General features: G+C 35.3%; 1 protein-coding gene and 1 pseudogene across 7 annotated transcripts in view; one reads left to right on the top strand and one right to left on the bottom strand.

The window, feature by feature from the left end:
- Positions 1–20,674, top strand: part of RNGTT (RNA guanylyltransferase and 5'-phosphatase) — a 210,225-nt gene that overhangs the window by 127,289 nt on the left and 62,262 nt on the right. The gene's annotated exons all lie outside the window — the stretch shown is intronic.
- Positions 9,279–9,688, bottom strand: LOC146406097 (large ribosomal subunit protein eL27 pseudogene; annotated as a pseudogene).

Genomic DNA, 20,674 nt, shown 5'->3' with positions numbered 1-20,674 from the left:
GTACCTGTTATATATGACCTTTGTTTTTAAAAACTGGTGCTTAACTGTAGGAAGTGTATTTCATTGCATAATAACAGGTTAAGCTTTAGATTTCCTAAATACCATATATGTATACTTGCATTGTTCAATATAAACACTATAGATTTAACAGTTGTATTTATAATAAATTACCACATTATAATAGTTTAATTAGAAACTTCTACCATCTGGAAGTTTTCTGTATCTGCAGCTCAAAAGTTGTTGATATTCTTGTTGATGAAAGTCATTGCAGGTTTCATAAGCATGTTTTCAGTCATCAGAGGAAGTCTATGTAGCTTTTTAAATTTTAAAGAAAGTACATTCTTTTTTTTATTTAATTGTTTGAAAAATTGATGATCTAAATTATATGTAAGTTAACATGCTAGTGTCAAAAGTAGTTTTACTGACCATTATACAAATACACGAGTTCCTCAGATATCACCAAATTTACCTCTTCTGAGCAATGTTTTAATTTTCATTAATTAGGGCTGGAATATGTATTATTTAGATTTTAAAATTGTTCCATTTAAATATGGATTTAATATGGAAAGTATAGGCCATATTACATAGTCTCAAGGGAGTTTAGAATATATTAACTATAAATTACATGAATTCATTACTAAGAAACAGAGACCTTTATTCATCTTTTTTCAGAATCTAATTTATAAAAATGAAAAAAATCACTATCCCCCTTGTCTTCCATTTACTTTTAGACTTTCAGCATAGTAAGTAGCAATGCTAGTTAAAACTGATTAATCACTATTCAATAACCATTTCTTAAAAACCATCAGTGTGCAGACCACATTGTTAGGTGCTGGGAATAAAAAGATGAGTAAGCCCTGCTCTGAAGGTATGAGTAGCTTGACTGCAGGGACAGATGTAGATACATATCAGTGTGACAAATGTACTATCAGTGCGAATAAAGTACTACAGGAGACCAGACAATCTTATATTGCATATAAAATATTTTGTCAGTAATAGTACCAAGAAGATTCCATAGGAAAAGGTTCATTTGAATAAAATTTTATAAATACACAGGCATGGCATTCAAGATATATGGTCTGGAAAAATGTCATGAAATTACGTAGAATGTTTATTGAATCACTAGAGTTTATGGAAGCGGAGACATGAATAAAGTAGGCCAGGACCGGATTGTGATAGATGAAGAAAACCAAAATAGAGAGTTAGAGCTAATCTTGGAGAGTTAGTGATCAATAAAAAGAATTGGTATTGTCTGTACTTTTAAAAGTAACTAGCTAGAAGATAGGGATTGCCAACATGTTCTAATCAGTTTTACAAGCAAGAAACCTATAAATCATCTTTGTCTCCTTTACCTGACTATCTAGTAAAGTCTTGTTAGTTTTACTTCCTAGATACTGCTTAAATCTATTGACTTTCTTTTGTTCCATAGTCAGGGTCTTAGTTCAGATTAGCATCATATTACCTGGACTTCTGTAGTAGCCTCTAACAGGTCTTATCGTACTGCCCTTGTTCTCACCTAGTACATCGTCTGACATTAGTGGACATTATTAGATCTCTGGTCAGCCTTTTTCTCCCTGCTATCCTCCTGTCTTTTTTGGTTAGTGTTTGCTTGGTGTAGTGCCTCTTGAAATGTGTCCCTCAAAAAGGTATGTTGCATACCCCTGTACCTGTGAATGTGACTTTGAAAATAGGGGCTTTGTGGATATAATCAAAGCTAAGTTAAGATGAGGTCATACTGGAGGAGGGTGGGCCCTTAATGCAATTTGACTAGTGTCATTAGAGAGATACAATAAGAGGAGAAGGACTACAGAGATACATGAGGAGAGAATGCAATGTGATGAGGAAGGCAGAGATAGAAGTACTGCAGCTGTAAGCCATGGGATGCCAAGGATTGTCAGCAAACTAACAGAAGCTTGGAAGAGGCAAGAAAGGATTTCTCTCCTATGGATTTCAGAGGGAGCATGGCTCTGTCAATGTCTTGATTTCAGACGTCTAGACTCCAGAACTATAAGACAATAAATTGTTGTTTTAAGCTATCCAGTTTGTACTACTTTCTTATGGAAGCCCTAGGAAACAAATACACCTTGTATATATTGTTTCACCCTTAACTTTAATTATTCTATTTCTTTATATTTTAGATTTGTCTCTTGTGAAAAGCATTTAGCTGAACTTACTATCTTTGGGTGATATTTATCTTTTAAATGGAGTGTTTTTTAAATACTTATTTTAATTAATCATATATATGAAAATTTTTTCACCACCTTATTTTGTGTTATTTGTCCTACCTTTTCTGTATTTATTTTCATCTTTTTTGCCTTTTTTTATTTTGACAGATTTTTTTTTTCTCATTGTTTTCTACTCAATTTGAAATTTTGTTTCAGAAATTTTACACTCGAAATTTTAGCATGAATATTTAACTCAGTAAGTCTAAAGTTGACATTTTTACCTTTCCAAACTGGAAGTCTGTCACTTCTTTCCAACTGTAATTATTGACTTTTTTCTCTCTTTTTAATTAAAGCCCATAATACATTATTACTTGTATTATGTATATTGAATATTTGTTTGTTTTTCGTGTTTATTTACTACTTCTTTTGTTATGTATTTCCTCTGTTATCTCATACTCTATGTGGAATTTTTAAACTTCTGTCAGTAGTTATATCTTTTAACATTTCTTTTAGGTTCTGCTAGTTGCTTATTCTGTTATTTTTATGACAGAGTGTAGTTGTAGTTTATCCTTATTTACTGGACATTGAATTTGAAGTAAACATTTATTTTTCTTTTAGGACATAGATGATTTCATTCTAATGTCTTCTGACTCTGAGCATTACTGTTGAGAAATCAGCTGTCAGTACAGCTGTCTCCTTTGAAGATAAACTTTCTTTTCTTTCTGTTTTTCTTTTAAGAACCAATCTTGAAGTTCACTGGTGGTTCCGTGGATTAGGGATCAGCATTGTCACTGCTGTGGCTCTGGTTACTTTTGTGATTCAGGTTCAGACCCTGACCCTGGAACTTATTCATGTCATAAGGTATTCCCCCCCTGCCCCCCGCCCCCCAAAAAAGAGAGAGAGCTCGCCAATCTTTGTGTTTAGTGTAGTTCACACTTACTATGTTGAGTGTAGGTATAGATTTTTATTTTTATAACTGAAATTTATTTGGCTTCTGGAAAATATATTGTTTTCATCAGTTCTGAATATTTCTCTTCTTGTTTTGTTTTGTTTTGTTTTCTTAGGGCTGCACCCGTGGCATTTGGAAGTTCCTGGGCTAGAGGTAGAATCAGAGCTGTAGCTGCTGGCCTATGCCACAGCCACAGCAATGCCAGATCCAAGCTGCATCTGCGACCTACACCTCAGCTCATGGCAGCAGATAATCCTTTACCGAGTGAGGCCAGGGATCGAACCTGTGTCCTCATGGTTACTAGTCGGGTTTGTTACTGCTAAATCACAACGGAAACCTCCCTGAATATTTCTTGCCTTTTGGGGACAGGGGGTGAGGAGGCATGCCTGTGAAAGTTCCCAGACCAGGACTCAGACTTGAGCCACTGCAGTGACCCAAGCTGCTGTGGCAACAATGCCAGATCCTTAACCTGCTGCACCACAAGGGAACTCTTCTTGCCATTTTTTATTCATATGTTGTTACCAATTCCTCATTTCTTTTCTTCTTCTGGAACTTCAGCTGATTGCTTTGATAAACAAATATTGAACACTTTTTGTTAGTTACTGTTTTAGAAGCTTGTGATACATTGTTTTCTTCCCATCTCTGCCCTGCTGCCCATCAAACACAGAGGCAGCAGATTTCTACAGACTTCTTTACTTGTGCCCTTAATGGTCCCTGGTTAGTGACTTTTCTCTGATCCATCAGTCGTCTCCTTTGTGATCTTCACTTCTTCTACAGTGGTAAAAGTTCTAATTCTTATAATAAATTCCTAATTCCACATCATGGGATGGTTCTGCTCCCCATGTTAAACCATAGCTGATATATAGAGAGCTGACAGGTGTGAGAGAAAGAGAGAGTCAAGGAATCTAGGATTTTTTGCCTGAGCAGTAGGATGAAGTCGCCATCATCTGAGAATGGAAAAGAATGGGAGAAGAGTGGGTTTAGGAACAAAGCTTGAAAGTTCAGTTTTGAGTATATTGAGTTTGATATTCTAATAGTTAACCATCTTTATATGTCATGTAGCTGATGAATATAATGAGTTTAGATTTCTGGAGGTATATTTTGGACATTGTCAGTATATGGATAGAATTTAAAATTATGAGACTAGATGATATAGCCAAAGGAATAAATGTAGATAAAGAGGATGAAGGATTGAACTTTGGAACTTGTCAGCATTTAGAGGCTGGGAGAAGATGAATCAGCAAAGAAGGTTGTTGGGAAAAGCTTTAGCAAGGAATTGGGAAGAGATGACCTTGGTCAAATAATGCCCAAAGTCAAAATAATGAGAAGTAAAAATTCACATTTGGATTTAAGTTTAGTTTTTGTTTTTATTTATTTATTTTTAAACATTCAGCTTGTTTTCAGATAGGTATGATGCAGTTTGTACTTTGTTCCACATTTTTATATATCCTAACATCTGTCCAGAATAGTTATTTTGTTCCACTGATCTTTCTTATTGAGAAATATGTTGTAGTTTTAAAATTTGATGTTGACGGTTAGAAAATCATAAACATTTCATAGATTCTTTTTCATTTTCTAAATTTACTCTTTTAAAGTGAATTATAATCAGTTTGAGTATCACTTAGTAAAACTTTGGTCCATGGAGATAACTTTCTCTTTTTTTCTCTCCCACCTTATGGGATTTGGCTGTTTTCATTGTTCTTTACATAGTCAATTCAAATATATATTAGAAAAGTAAAATATCAAAGCTCATATTCAGTTTTGAAGTTTAGTTGCTAAATTTTTCTAATAATATATTGTCTTGGGAGTTCCCATGATGGCGCAGTGGTTAACGAATCCGACTAGGAACCATGAGGTTGCAGGTTCGATCCCTGGCCTTGCTCAGTGGGTTAAGGATCCGGCATTGCTGTGAGCTGTGGTGTAGGTCACAGATGCCATAGGATCTGATGTTGCTGTAGCTATGTAGGCCAGCAGCTGTAGCTCCAATTCAACCCCTAGCCTGGGAACCTCCATATGTCGTGGGAGCGGCTCAAGAAAAGGCAAAAAGACCCCCCCCCAAAATTTATATATATTTATATATATTTATATATTATTTATATATATTTATATATATTTATATATTATTTATATATATTTATATATTATTTATATATTTATATATTTATTTTTATATATTTATATATTTATATATATTTATATATATTTATATATTTATATATATATATATAGTTTTGAACCTGAACCTATACTTAAGTTCACTAGTTATTGTCCCCCTAACGTTGACAAAGTCAAGCTGAAGTTTTTGGGAGGCCAATTTCTAGACTTTCTGCTGGGTCACTGACTCTGAAAAGTAAACTATAGTGGTTTTCCTTATCACGGACATTTGTCTTCTGGAATACATGTAGCTTTGTGGATCTTCTCTAAGGAAAATTGAAGAATATTCTTTATTTTCTGAAGTGCCCTATGTTTTAGGTTTGGGAACCTTCATTAATTAGATTCTGACTTTGCCTGTGTCATGTAACTCTTCCATCCCTTTCTTTTCTCACCTGAAAAATGAGAAGGTTGGAAAGATGATCTCTAAAGTAATTTTCTGCCCTAAATTCTTTGTGATTGAATATGTACAATTGATTCTTATTATTCACAGATTCTGCAGTTGCAGATTCATCTACCAGCAAACATTTATTTGTATCTCACAGTTAATACTTGAGGTGCGATCACAGTCATTCGTGGATATGCACAGAGTGACACGTTAGGAGTCATCTGATGCACAGCTTCCCAGATGCAGTTGAACAAGGCAGTGCTCAGATTTTTTGTTTTAACTCTTATACTGTAAACACTTTTTTGTGATGCTATTTTTTCATATTTTGGTACTTTTTGGTGTGTGGAATTTCACTGTTTAAATGCCCTCCGAGTGTAGTGCTAAAATCTAGTGTTCCTGAATATAAGAAAGCTATGATTTGCTTTTTGGAGAATATATGTGTGTTACATAAGCATCATTCAGGCATGAGTTATATACTGTTGTTAGCTGTGAGTTCACTCTTAATGAGTCAATAGTATATTAAGTAATGTGTCTTTGAACAGAAACACAGAGAAAACAAGGTTATATGTTATTTGGCTGACAACAATATTATGATCAGAGAATTGCAGGAATCTAATGCTTTATTTCCCTTAGGAACAGTGGTTCAGTATTCACTAATTTAATGATACTGCGGATTGTGAATGACAAGAGTGGACTGAATTTTTTTTCCTTTTATCTTGTCCTTATGCTCCTTGGAATAATAAGCTCTTGTTCTTTTTCCTGTAGGATCTCCGTTCTGCATATTGGCAACATTTAATAAATACCTATTCAATGAGTGAATGAATCTTTGTCACATAATTGATGACCAGTACAGTTGCCCCTCTGTATCCATGAGTTCCCATTGTAACAAAGGCTGACTGTACTGTACTATAAATGGTATATGAGGGTCTTGAGCATCCTCAGATTTTGATATCTGCAGGGGGGTCCTGGAACCAATCCCCTGTGGAATAATGAGGGAGGACTGTGCATTTTTGTTGAATAATGGATATTGAATAATTTATATTTAAGTACAAAAGAATCTACACTAGACTCTTACTTTTTCCATTTTGTCATATTGAAGAAATAAGATTAGACCTCTTTAGCATTTTGGAGATATATACAGATACAAATGTTATTAATGAAGGAATTTTTCTCTAATGCCCCAGAATATTGTCATGATTCAGTAAAACTAAAGGTGTCAACACATTTTGAAAGTTCCTTAGATCCAGAATCCTTACGCTTACAAAAAGTCCTAGATGTATTTTTGAAGCAATAGCATTAGAAATGTTCTTGCAAAATTCCCTGTAATTATGTTTGTCTGCCAAAACTTCACTGGCTAATTTATACTTATATAAGTTACTCTTTGGAACTTTTTCAAAGTATACCTGTCATTTGATTTTCTTTTTTTTAAGTTTATTTTTCGTCTATATTCTGTTTCATACATATGAGAATTTTTTTTTTTTTTTTTTTTTTTTTTTTTTTTTTGTCTTTTTAGGGCTGCACCTACAGCATATGGAGTGTTCCCAGGCGAGGGGTCAAATTGGACCTACAGCTGCAGGCCTACGCCAGAGCAACACCAGATCCGAGCCACATCTGCGACCTATACCGTAGCTCACGGCAACGCCTGATCCTTAACCCACTGAGTGGGGCCAGGGATTGAACTGGCAATCTCGTGGTTCCTAGTCGGATTCGTTTTCGCTGCGCCATGATGGGAACTCCTGGAATGTTTTGATACATCTTATATTTATGCTCATTGGAATCTCTGAAAACCAGAATTTTATGATCTGGTCTAGCATAGGCATAGATATTAACCCTATTAACAATGAACTGTTTAGTTAACTAGGTGAGTCAGTAGCATATTTGTCATTCTAAAAGTAGACTTCTCCTCTGACACCTCTCCGTCAGGGGAAGGGAGGAGAGAGTGGAAGCCCAAATCTCCACTTGGCCTCTGTAGAATGGTTGTGGGGTGAAGATGACTGGAAAATACTCTTTGTTTCTACTAGGTGTGGGGGGTGGGCAGGGAGGGGCGGGGGTGTGTGTAAGTTCAGAATCTCTTTGTGGCTTCCACTGACACTGTGTGTTGGAGAGGGGATGGCATTCTTATCCCTGGGTGTGGTGAAAGTCCTGATTCTCCTGGACCACCCCAGCCAGAGATGGTGGGGGACGCTCCTTACAGCTGTGTGGAGGTGAATGTGGGTTCTTCCATAGTCTTCACTATCATTGTGGTTCCTGGGGGTGTCTCCTTAGCCTTTGGCTCCCTAGTCATCTTTCTTTTTCCACATCCTATCAGGGGTTTGGGCTCCATTCTAATAGTTTGGTGAGGATGGACATCTCTGCTCCCTCTTTGGTCTTTGCCTTTGGGTTTGGGGATGGTGCAAACTTTTTTTCTGTGGTGTTTCACTAGAGTAAAGTGGTAATTATCTAAGGTGTCTTGCTGGGCTGCCCACTTCCTGGATGGAGAGAGCAGGCTTTTCTTTGTTTGTCTCCTCCCATTAGCTTACTGGCTTCTCTAGTTCCTAGTCTGAAATACGTGAAGCAAAAAACACACACCCATGGGATTCATTACCGTGTTGTTCCCTGGGTCTTGAGTGCCTACTTGGACTACCTTCTTACGTTTGTGTCATATACAGTATGCCTGTTTTGTAGTTGTACTTAGCAGGAGGAATAGGGAAAAGTTTGTCTGCTCCATCTTCCTGGAGGCAGAAGTCCCAGTAACATGCAATTTAATTTATAAAATTTAATTATGCATAAACTTTTAAGAACAATTGATACTGTAGTTGCTCACTAATTACTTATTGAATTAAAAGTAGTGCATATTTCTTTAAAAAGGGTATCTGTCTCCATCCAAGAACTTTCTCAACTGAGAAAAGGAAGATGTTAAAAGAAAAAAAAGTGGCACTTCTATCAGATTAGTTTTCAAATATATCAATTTCTATACTTTTTAGTAAACCATAATTTATGATTTAGTTGAGGAATGATAGAATGTATTGTATTGTTAATAACTTCGGTCTTTTCTGATCATTTCCATTGTTAACTGGAAACTGATTCTGTTATATTCAGTTTATCTTGGATGATCATTTATCTTGCTGTGGGTTGTTAACTGAATCTGGGCTTTTATTACATAGTCACAGATAACCTGTGGAGCTAGAGAGCTGGTCAAAGTATCTATTCTAAATTATAGAATAGATAATTGACTTTGACACTGCTCCGTATCCTTTGATAAATGAAGGCTCAGATGAGTCAGGTGGTTTTCAACAAATGTTGTTAGAATAGTCAGTTTTATTTATTTATTTACTTTTTTTTTTTTTTTTTTTTGTCTTTTGTCTTTCATCCTTTTAGGGCTGCACCCGTGTAGCATATGCAGGTTCCCAGGCAAGGGGTCTAATTGGCGCTACAGCTGCCAGCCTATACCTCAGCCACAGCAATGTGGGATCTAAGCTGTGTCTGCAACCTATACCACAGCTCAGGCAACGCGGGATCCTTAATCCACTGAGTGAGGCCAGGGATTGAACCCGCAACCTCATGGTTCCTAGTTGGATTCGTTTCTGCTGCAGCATGATGAGAACTCCATTATTTTGTATTTTTTAATGACTGAAATAAGACATACTTAAAACCACAGCTTTTGGAAGAACCATTTGTTCTTGTCAGTTTTGTATCTTTCCTCGAACTTGACTTGGGCCTCTGTTAGACCTTGCGTTTGAGAGCAGGGTCTCTGAAGACATCCATATTGATAACAATTTTGTCCAATGGAATAACCACTGAGTACCTTGTAGGCATGAGGTGATTATAATTATAAACTTTCACAAAAGACTTGATCTTTGACCTCTTGGCAGTTTTCTTCTTGCCCATGGAAGCTGTCACTTTGTGGGGACAGCGATCAATTCCAGCCACCAGAGCATGGCTATAGGGTCAGTCTGAGGTGCCATCATCAATATTCTTTACAATGACCACTTTGCGTCTGGAGTAGCGACCAGTCAGGACCAACACCACTTTTCCAGGTTTCATGAACTTGCCCATTTTGGCCGCAACCACTTGGGCTTCAGAATATTAAGTTTAGATTTTAAAATGTGCATTCTAAGAATTTCATTTTGAATAATAACCTAAGTTTAAGTTTAACTGAAGTGAATGTTTTCATCATTTTTTTAATTTTCACAGTATTTTACCCAGTTAATTAAAGCAAATGATGTCTTCATGAGTTAGGCCAGTTATCTCCATTTTACAAATGGGGAAATTGAAAAATGTCATTTAGTTTATGACTTATCCAAGAGCATGCAGTACACTGAGATTAGAACTGGAACAATAGACCTAGATTGGACCTCTAAATATTTTTTCTTTTACTACCATCTTGTGCTCAGTCCAGTAGACCATGCCAATAACTAAATTAAATTTATACGTCTTTCAAAATGAGAGCAAAGGGGGAAAAAGGGTTATCCAATCAGAACTTTAGCTTCAGACATGGTCTGTAAATATCTAATTTTTCAGTCTGATGCGTTAAGAATGTTTCATCATTATCATACCCCCTTTTTCATATGCAGCATAATAAAGAGTCCATAAAACAGACAGTAATTTCAATTTCAAAAAATACGAATTTTTCCTTAATAAGAAATATAATTATTTGCATTTTTTACAATTTAAAGGAAAACTGAAAAACGTGATATGTATAACAAACATATAAATATAGTGTGTATACTTGCCATTAAATATACTACATATCCAAACTTTATATGTTACACATATATAATATAAAACTTACTGAAAATTTATGGTAGGTTTACAAACTAGCGATGCTTGTCATGTTAAATAATAACCACCACCACCAACTGTGTAAAATAACTAAGTTGGAACTTGGAAACTGGCTTATTAAAATTAAATTTTATTCCATATTTGTCTTCTGTTAGTTTGAAATATATAAAATATTTTATAGTAGTTTGTTATATTGGGAAGGATTTTTTACTAAAAATTAAGAGTCCGGGTTCTAATTTAGCTCTTAATCCTGCTGCTATATTGATCATGGACGCATATTTGTGGATTTGTCTTTGGGACCGTGAATCCTCAAGTAGTAGTTCATTGTTGATAATGTAACACCAACAGAAATATCTTCTCTGCTTTTTTTTTTTTTTTTTCCACTTCTTCTCCTATTCCTAAGATTCTCTTTCTGTACACTGTTTTTAAAATTCTAGTCAATGTCAGGTAAAACTGGGTTATAATGTATTGCTCTCCTATTCAGTGCTTCTGTTTTTCATGATGGGTATTTTATTTAAAATGACTCAGTTTGAGGTTGATATTAAAGAAGTTAAAAAGTAAAGTCCATACTTCAGTTGTCCAAGTTTAAAAAAGCCTGTAAGGGAGTTCCCGTCGTGGCGCAGTGGTTAACGAATCCGACTAGGAACCATGAGGTTGCAGGTTCGATCCCTGGCCTTGCTCAGTGGGTTAACGATCCGGCGTTGCCGTGAGCTGTGGTGTAGGTTGCAGACGCGGCTCGGATCCCGCGTTGCTGTGGCTCTGGCGTAGGCCGGTGGCTACAGCTCCGATTCGACCCCTAGCCTGGGAACCTCCATATGCCGCGGGAGCGGCCCAAGAAATAGCAACAATAACAACAACAACAACAAAAAGACAAAAGACAAAAAAAAAAAAAAAAAAAAGCCTATAGGGAAACTAAATCATTATAAACTTTATTCCTCACTCCAGTGAATTCTTCTCTACCTTTGAAGTCCTATAATTTCTTTTTATTATTAAAATTTCTTATATATTGCCTTACTTTATACTGAGCTATTAACTTGACTCTCATAGTACTTAGTAAATTGTTTTATACTACCTATTCTCAAGTATGTGTTTTGAATCAATTCAATTCCCTGAAGACAAGATAAACACGTGACCCTGTTCTGAGATCTGGTTTTTAATATGGATATGTTGATTTTGTTTCTGTTCAGCTTATTTCTCATTAGGCTGTCAAATTACGTGTTTATTTTTAGTTTCTTGGTCTATTCATAGTCAGTTTTCGTCACCCGGTTAGAATTATTAAGATTTTATTTATCCAGTAATCTTTTAATTCACGTGGTGATAAATCAGATGATCACTTATCAATTATTTTAAAATATATATTCCATTGTAATACATATCATCTAGATGACCCGTCTAACCAGAATAGGGCCTACCACATAGTAGGTGCTCAAAAAGTGAACAAATGGATGAATGAGACAACTAATGAATGGTTCTTAAAACCTTTCTTTTTAATAGTTTATCCACTTATATATTTATGGGTAGGATCACCATGTTCAAGTGTTTGTTAAAAATCCTTAATTTTAATTTAAACTCCTTAGTGCTAAAGGCTGCTTCTTTGTCCGGACATGCTACATGGAGCCTGTTAGCTTTATTAAGGTGTACCAATTTAATAGTTATTCAAAGTGAGTTGATAGATTAGGGCCCATTAAATAGAGCTTTATGGAATTGTTAATGAGATATAGTTTGTGTGAAGGGAATCTATAGACTGTAAACTTCTACACAAAGGTTAGTTCATTTATTAGGCAAGTATTATTAAAATGCAACCACTAATACATTCTAAATAATACTACTGTACTGTAACAACACTTCTAAGAATACGCAATGTGTTTTTGAGCATATATACTGGATTGGATAGATTGTTAAGGTATAAACTAATCTGTATCTTATTCTTGGCAAAGTGTCTTTAGGTATTCCTAAATAATTAGAAAAATGCAGTTGTAAGAAAAATCAGAAAGAATTAGTAACTAAGTATATAATATATAATCTTGATAGATAATTATTAGAAAGCCAATTTTCTAAATGTCAAAATTTCTAATGAAATTTTTTTTTGTAATTGAAGTTTTGGGGGGAATCATTTTGGATAAAGTATTAGTAGTTTTGATTTATTTGTAAAACATATTGAAAGATTAAAACTTGTCTCAAGATTATTCAAAAATAAGGCTAAATTTCTGTTTAAGTTAGACATGATGAAGAAAACAAGTAAAATGTTTTATTTCTAGATAAAAATGCATTGTCATTGAAAAAGATTTCTGGTTTCACCCGAGAAAACATTTAAGCATATCAGTAATATCTAGCTTTTATATTTTAAGCCAAAAACAATTCACTAAGAATAATTTGACTTAAAGAACTCATTATGAAATATGTTCCTTAGGTTATAATTTTGAATCTTTGCAATCTTTGAATCTTTTTTCTTGTTTAAGGAGATTATACCCTTTTCTATAAAATTTTCCTTTTACTGATGTTATTTTGTTAGCCTCCTTGAATTTGTATATAATAGCATAGTACTAAGTGCTTTGGACTTATTCAATGGAAACTTGTCCTTTTAGAGATCATTTGCTGTCTAGACCTCTGTTTACCAGCAGACATGATCAGATTGTACTTTTCTATTGAGATTTATATGATTGCAAGGCAGCATTTAAAGAGTTTAAAATACTGTGCTTGGAAAATACGAAAGACAACTAAAATCTGGTATCTAATACATAAAATAGTCATTTTAATGCAAATACCATTTTTAATTTATATTTTGTCTCTTTTATCATAATAAATTTATTGGTCTTTTTTTTTTTTTAAAGAACCTACTTAATGATTTCAGATGGATGAAGGCAATAGTCTTAATCTTTAGGCCACTAGTACATTTAAATACATAAGTATAATAAAACCTAGTGACTTTAGATTAGACTCTTAGAATTCTGGATGTAGTTTGCACATAGATTGAGTAGAAGTTTGCTTCTATTGCTGAACAAAATTGTATTAGAAATACCTTTTAGAATGTGCATTTAATCTTACAGAGGGTGTCTTCATTAAGGCTACTATAACAAATACTGCAGACTGGATGGCTTAAACAACATTTATTTCTTAATAGTTCTGGAGGCTGGAAGTCTGAGATCAGGGTGCCAGTGTGGTTGGGTTCTTGGTGAAGGTCCCCTTCCTGGTTGTGTCCTCACATGGCCTTCCTTGGTTTGTCCTCTAGGAAACAGGGCTATTACCCTTGGGACTGTGGTCAGTGAGGGTAACCAGACAACTAGGAGAACTGTGCTTGGCTGCAGAAGCCCTCCTGGATTCGTTGACCCCAAAGAGGGATTTGAAAGAAATAGTATGTCACTGTGACATGGAAGAGAGAATCCTTGGATTGCACAGTCTGAAAGGCTTCCACCTTCCCCCAACCCTGCTTGCCTTCACTGGAACCTCCTGCCTAGTCCAGGAAAATCTAAGCTCTTTAACCTAAATTACAAAATGTGTTGATAGGGCATCACTTCAAATATACTCTTGAAAGAAAAGAAAAAAGAAAAGAAAAGAAAAAAACTACATTAGAAAGAGAAGTAAACCTTACTGGCAGATGCAGTCTTACCTGGTAGACCCCTTGCACCTGAGTCCATTGGTCCTCTTTCTCTGTATTCAATGTATTACATTGAATTATGGAGCTCAATTTTTCAGTATCTCTCACTAAGACATAATATTTTATTGAGGGTAGAGTCTGCTGTTCCAGCATAAAACATAGTGCCTATGGCTTTGAAGGCCTTTTGTACTTTGAAGAGGGTATAAATGCTTTTTAGATAATAGCATTTGTCATGATTTGGAAAAGGATTGCCATCAAAGTCTCTCTAAATTAAGGTAAATTGATATCAGCTAGGATTTTTACGTAGTTTGTAGCTCCTTTTTTCAGAGAACTGTTTAACTATCTTCTGAGCGATGTCCCTAGCCATTTCCTTGCCTGAAAGAAGGAAAACCCTGACTTCTGCACTTGCCCTCTCCCTCGCCACCTCCCTCCCCCTAAGAAGTCATAAAGAGCTCGCTATAATAATTTTCTTAATCCTTTGATGAAATCATTCTGGTAGCGCTCTAACTCTGCTTAAACCAAATGATGTTCCCTGAATTGTGATTTATCTCTTTCTAGCACAGCCAGTCAGCACCGTAATGGAGTATAAAGAGCAGATATAAGACAGACCCTTTGCATCATCTATGTCCTATATGTCCAGTATAATTCCCTTTTTTAAAAATAGCTATTACTACTTAGTGTTTTTAAAATATTTTTTGTTGGCCACAGTAACATTTGACAGAATGAAAAAAAAATATGATTTAAACTTTTAATGTAGAAGTATCTAGTTGATATGACCACTGGGTTCTTTTTTTCCTAAATAGATTTCTACCTAGCAAGTTTTGTGAGAGAGGGGGGAATAGCAGAGGTGATACCTGTCCTATTTATGGAGGGCCGTATCTTTCCTTCTCTTACTGATTGTAATTGTATCCTTTATAAGAACAACATAGGAAGGAAAGATGTTTGATATTGTCAACCTTGGCTGGAGTATTGGCACCAAGATTGTTTGAAAACATTTATCACCTGATTCTATACTCTCAGTATGTATATCTTTAAAGATAGGAATTAAACCCTTACAGATTGCATTCTTATTCTGTCATCTTTTATCATTGGCAAAGGCCTGGTGTGCCGCTAAACTTTATGCATGTTCAGTCTTCACAAATGTAATAGGGCATTGTCACTGATTTCCTACATGTATTAATAGAATAGTAGTCACTAAAAGCCAAACTCCACCCTTATTCTTTAATATAAATTGTAATTGGAGAAATAAAAAAATTGAGTCTTAGAGGGTAGGAGGTTTGTCTCTTGGGTCTAGAAGTTTGCAAATGCAGAATAGCAAACTTTTAGGAGGAAAAAAATCTGTAATGTAAAATATGTTTCTTGATCCCATGGGATTCTGGTAAATCAGCTCTACTTCTAGGCCCCTATTATCTTACCTGTTCTTAGTGAGCAACCATTGTGAAGTGATTTATGGAAACAGAACCTGGATGTATGGGGTCAATCGCAGTCTTTCTGTCTTGTTCAAGGCTCTTTAGGATAGCATTTCTCTGATCATTAGTTTTGAGCTAGATGTTTTTAATTTGTTTAATCATTATTTGTAATTGTCTTCTGTGTAACATCCTGTCTTTCGATATAGCAGGTATTTTATTATGGGATTAGTCATCCATATATTAGCGTAAATCTAGTATTAAAGCAAATCGAGGGAAAGAAAAGGTATACTTGGAATCCTGTTTGCTTTAAAAGTGATCTTTCATATATTTGATTTGGTAAACATGGTTTATTACTTTGTATTATAGATTATTATATGTATATATGTAATTCAAATTTATTGTATATCACATGTATATTATACATTTATTTTTTGAAGTATAATATCCTCAAAGGACTCTTGAAATTATTTTACTTGACCCTTTGTCTACCTAATTGAACAAGGAATGATTCCATCTAATTAAAACTTTAGCTAAATGTCTTAATCTTGCAATCTTTTGTTTGGTAATATTAAGACTAAGTTGTGGATTTTACTGGAGGTGGGGGTAAGGAGTCAGTGACCTTAACAGAGAGTGACAGTGTTTTTTAAATAAGGGCACTGTCATTTCCTTCTTTATTAATGACTATTTCGCCCTCATAAAACCAGAAAGAGAATGATGGATTACAAATAGTTTTCTTATGTTTTTTAATGTGAGAGAAGCAAAGAAGGGTTTTGTTTTGTTCTGTTCATTTTGTTTTGTTTTTAAGGCCATACCTGCGACATAAGCAAGTTCCCAGGCTAGAGGTGAATTGGAGCTGCAGCTACGGCCTACGCCACAACCACAGCAACACCGGATGCAAGCCACATCTCTGACCTGTGCCACAGCTTGCAGCAGTGCAGGATTCTTAACCCATTGAGTGAGGCCAGGAATCAAACCCACATCCTCACAGAGACAGCATTAAGTCCTTAACCCCTGAGACACAATGGGAACTCTGAAGTGTATTTTTTTATAACAGGGAATTCACTGTTCAAGTTTACTGGGTTCCTAGTTTGTAACATTTGCTTGTGAGTTCCAGGTACAGATAGAGGTACTGGCTTTAAGGACCCCTGACGGCTTGGTGAGTTTGCAGCAGTAGCTAGGTAGTTAGCCTTTCTATTTTTCCTTTTACTTAGGACACTTTGCACAGATCGAAAGCACCAAGTACCAGTTGTAATAGTTTTCATATCTTTTCTGGGTAGCATATTCCTTTGAAATGGAAGCTTACTCCTGTGATCCTGTTTGTTACTAAACTAAGCTTCAGTTTTCTCATAAATAAAATGGGATTAATACTAATATCATTAATATTAATTAAAGCCTTTCTCATAGAGCTATCATGAAGATTAAAATTAATTGGAGCCCAGTAGCACACTGTCAGATACACATAGCTTAGTAAATATTGGCTATTAGTATAATCATTATTATAATTTATTTCACAAATGCTTATTGAATATCCTACTGATTATTTAGGACAATGATAAGCAATGTGACGGATAGAGAAGAAATCCTACATATTGTTTTCCCACGGGGAGTTACAGTGTAGTGGTAAAACAAAAGACATGAAACAATAGTGAACTATGTATGACAGTATATAAATAAGGACTAAATTGGGTGGCACAGTTGTTGATGCTGCAGAGGGATTTGGAGTAGTGATGAATCAGTGAGGGTGGGGCAGTCAAGGTCAGTTTCACACAAGGAGCCAGCACTGGAGCTGTCTGGAACAATAGCTGCTATTGGAAAAGAGGAATATTTCAAGTAGAGGTGATTGGCACCTTTGCAAGACTAGAGGCAGAATTATGAGAGTAGAGGCTTCTAATTGCTGAGTGATAAGGAAGTCAGAGATTGATCTAAGTCATTGACTTAGATTTTAGGCATTTTAATAACCAAGTTTTATACAGAAACTTTGCCAGCTCTTCCCTTTTATACTTCTAACTGTATAAACTGTATATATATAAACTTGTTGCCACCTTGTTCCCATGTGAATACTGACAGTGTCACTTTCTCTGAGGCAAGGTTCTCTTAGCATCGAGGTCTTTCTGCACTTTTATTTCTGCATGAGGACTTCTTTTCAGCGTAATTGTGTCTGCTTGTTGATGCAGTCAGCATCAATTGTCTTTTGTTCCTGCCTCTCTCTTTTTGGGTTGTTCTTATAGCATGATGGTTCAGTTTCCTCATTCTTTTCTGCAAAATGCTCTTTTGGGGAATAGCAATGAGAAGGAAGGGCTATGAAATATTAATTAAAAGGGAAGAATAGTTAGACTAAATATTAATTATTCCTGTGAAGGAATTATGGTGTTACTTCTAATATATTAACTCTGTCTTACAAAGAGTCCTTGTAGAAATGGATTCTTTTCCATTCATGGTACTCCTGGCACTCAGCAACTCTCCCTAAGACAGAGGTATATAGAATCTGTAACTTAAAGTGGGCCATCATATTTGTGGTCAGTTACTTATTTTAACACCCATCCATCCATTAGAAATTTAATTGCAAGCTGTATAACATGTGTGGTTGTTTTTATAATAGTGTTTTTCATAGCCTGGAATGGTTATAATTGAAAGTACTGTGCTTTTCATAATTTATAAGTAACGACATAGTTGGAGTTACACTTTATCAGACTGCCTTTAAACTATGGTTAAAACTTTCAGTACATACAAATGTGGTAGGCATTTTATAAGCGACATTGATAGGTAGTCTATAAACAACATTAAATGTACTCTAAGAAAAAAAATGAAGGAAAGTATTTTGGCTGATTTTATTTATGTCAATAGCAGATAAGTAGAATCTAATTTGCTATTTCTCTTCAGTCTCTTTTCACTTGACTGCCATGCCTAGAACTTGTATGTACCTCTCTAATGGATGACAGACGGCTGAAATTTAAGTACTTAATGAAATAGTTAATTTCCCTCAGTAGCTGTGCACCTTTGGATTTTACTTTTATTTCTGCATGTGCACCTATGGAATCCATGTGCACTTTATTTTTAAACTACCTTGGATTTGCCTTACTAAATTATATTTCACCTTTTAGAGTGATTGAAATGTTTTTAGGTATTACAGTAGAATTCTATTTAAAAGCAGTACTAGTTGTTGAAAATGTTTTTTTAGCTTTCAGTTTGCTGCTTGGAACCATTTAAATTATGGCATCATATTAATAGGCTCTTCTTATCTGACATCTGACAGGAAATCTATCAGTGCCATTGCTCTTACATAGTAAGATTCTTTGTAGCCATCTCTATATTACTTTTGCATAATAGATAAATCCCTGGTGTCTTTTCCTTCTCATTAGCTCTGTGTGTGTGTGTGTGTGTGTGTGTGTGTGTGTTTTCTGGTGTTAAAGATTGTTATTCCTATAAGCACTGTACCTTGTAATATAAAATGTAGAGCTATCTCCATGTTCTTATAAAATTAATTGGATCTCAAAGGCAACAAACACATTGCTCTACCTCATTGACCCACCCAAAGCAGACTTCCTATTCCTCTTCCTTCTCCCCAAAAAGGGCATCTCAGTGCATTCACTGAATCGATGATCATACTGATTCTAAGACTTGCCTGCTGCTACCTTCTTGCTCTTGTTAATTAAAGGAAAAAGTCTTGAGAACAATTTTTATGTTTTTGTTTTATTTATTTATTTATTTATTTATTTATTTTCTTAATATATTTTTTTTAATTTTCCCACTGTACAGCAAGGGGGTCAGGTTATCCCTACATGTATACATTACCATTACATTTTTTCCTCCACCCTTTCTTCTGTTGCAACATGAGTATCTAGACAAAGTTCTCAATGCTATTCAGCAGGATCTCCTTGTAAATCTATTCTAAGTTGTGTCTGATAAGCCCAAGCTCCCGATCCCTCCTACTCCCTCCCCCTCCCATCAGGCAGCCACAAGTCTCTTCTCCAAGTCCATGATTTTCTTTTCTGAGGAGATGTTCATTTGTGCTGGATATTAGATTCCAGTTATAAGTGATATCATATGGTATTTGTCTTTCTGGCTCATTTCACTCAGGATGAGATTCTCTAGTTCCATCCATGTTGCTGTAAATGGCATTATGTCATTCTTTTTTATGGCTGAGTAGTATTCCATTGTGTATATATACCACATCTTCCAAATCCAATCATCCGTTGATGGACATTTGGGTTGTTTCCATGTCCTGGCTATTGTGAATAGTGCTGCAATGAACATGCGGGTGCACGTGTCTCTTTTAAGTAGAGTTTTGTCCGGATAGATGCCCAAGAGTGGGATTGCGGGGTCATATGGAAGTTCTATGTATAGATTTCTAAGGTATCTCCAAACTGTTTTCCATAGTGGCTGTACCAGTTTACATTCCCACCAATAGTGCAGGAGGGTTCCCTTTTCTCCTCAGCCCCTCCAGCACTTGTTATTTGTGGATTTATTAATGATGGCCATTCTGACTGGTGTGAGGTGATATCTCATGGTAGTTTTGATTTGCATTTCTCTTATGATCAGCGATGTTGAGCATTTTCTCATGTGTTTGCTGGCCATCTGTATATCTTCTTTGGAGAAATGTCTATTCAGGTCTTTTGCCCATTTTTCCATTGATTGATTGGTTTTTTTGCTGTTGGGCAATTTTTATGTTTTTGGAGACAGAAGTATTTGCAGATTAAACCTCTTTTGGTCAGTTCACTGAAATCCTTCTGCTGTTGGCATCTCTTTTGTTCTTCTGACTTCTCCTTCCTCCTCTGCTCTCCCATTTTTCCTGTTCTCATCCCAGTGATTCACATATCAAATCAGACTCCTGATGCAGAAATTCTGCATTAGAAAGAGGCTATTTTGTGAGTTCTATAATAATTACCAAACTTTAGGAAATCAAGTGAAATATTTGTTTGTTCTTAGAATAAATTACTTTGGGCCCTCTTAGTCATAATCAGAACATTTACAAGGCAATGTTTGTTGACTGTTATGTCACAGATGCTTTTAGATATTTCAAGTCCAGGATGAATATAAGGATGTAATACAGCAACATTTCAAATTTGACATGAATACTTCAGGCCAGTGTTTCCAAATATAGATTGAAGAAGAATTTTCAGAAGCTCTTTGCATCTCTACTTGTTTAATCTTTAAATCTTCTATTTCTTTGTTCAGTGTTTCTTATAATCTATTGATCTTTACCTCCAGTTTTTTCCTGAGATCTGTATTATCTTTACTATCATTACTCTAAAATGT

This window comes from Sus scrofa, chromosome 1 (genome assembly GCF_054392235.1).
Source record: "Sus scrofa isolate SSC_HxYL_T2T_F1_AM1 chromosome 1, Sscrofa_HxYL_maternal_Yorkshire_Landrace_v2.0, whole genome shotgun sequence".
Taxonomy (NCBI): domain Eukaryota; kingdom Metazoa; phylum Chordata; class Mammalia; order Artiodactyla; family Suidae; genus Sus; species Sus scrofa.
Note: the sequence above shows the minus strand (reverse complement) of the source record. Positions and strands in the feature narration are given on the sequence as shown.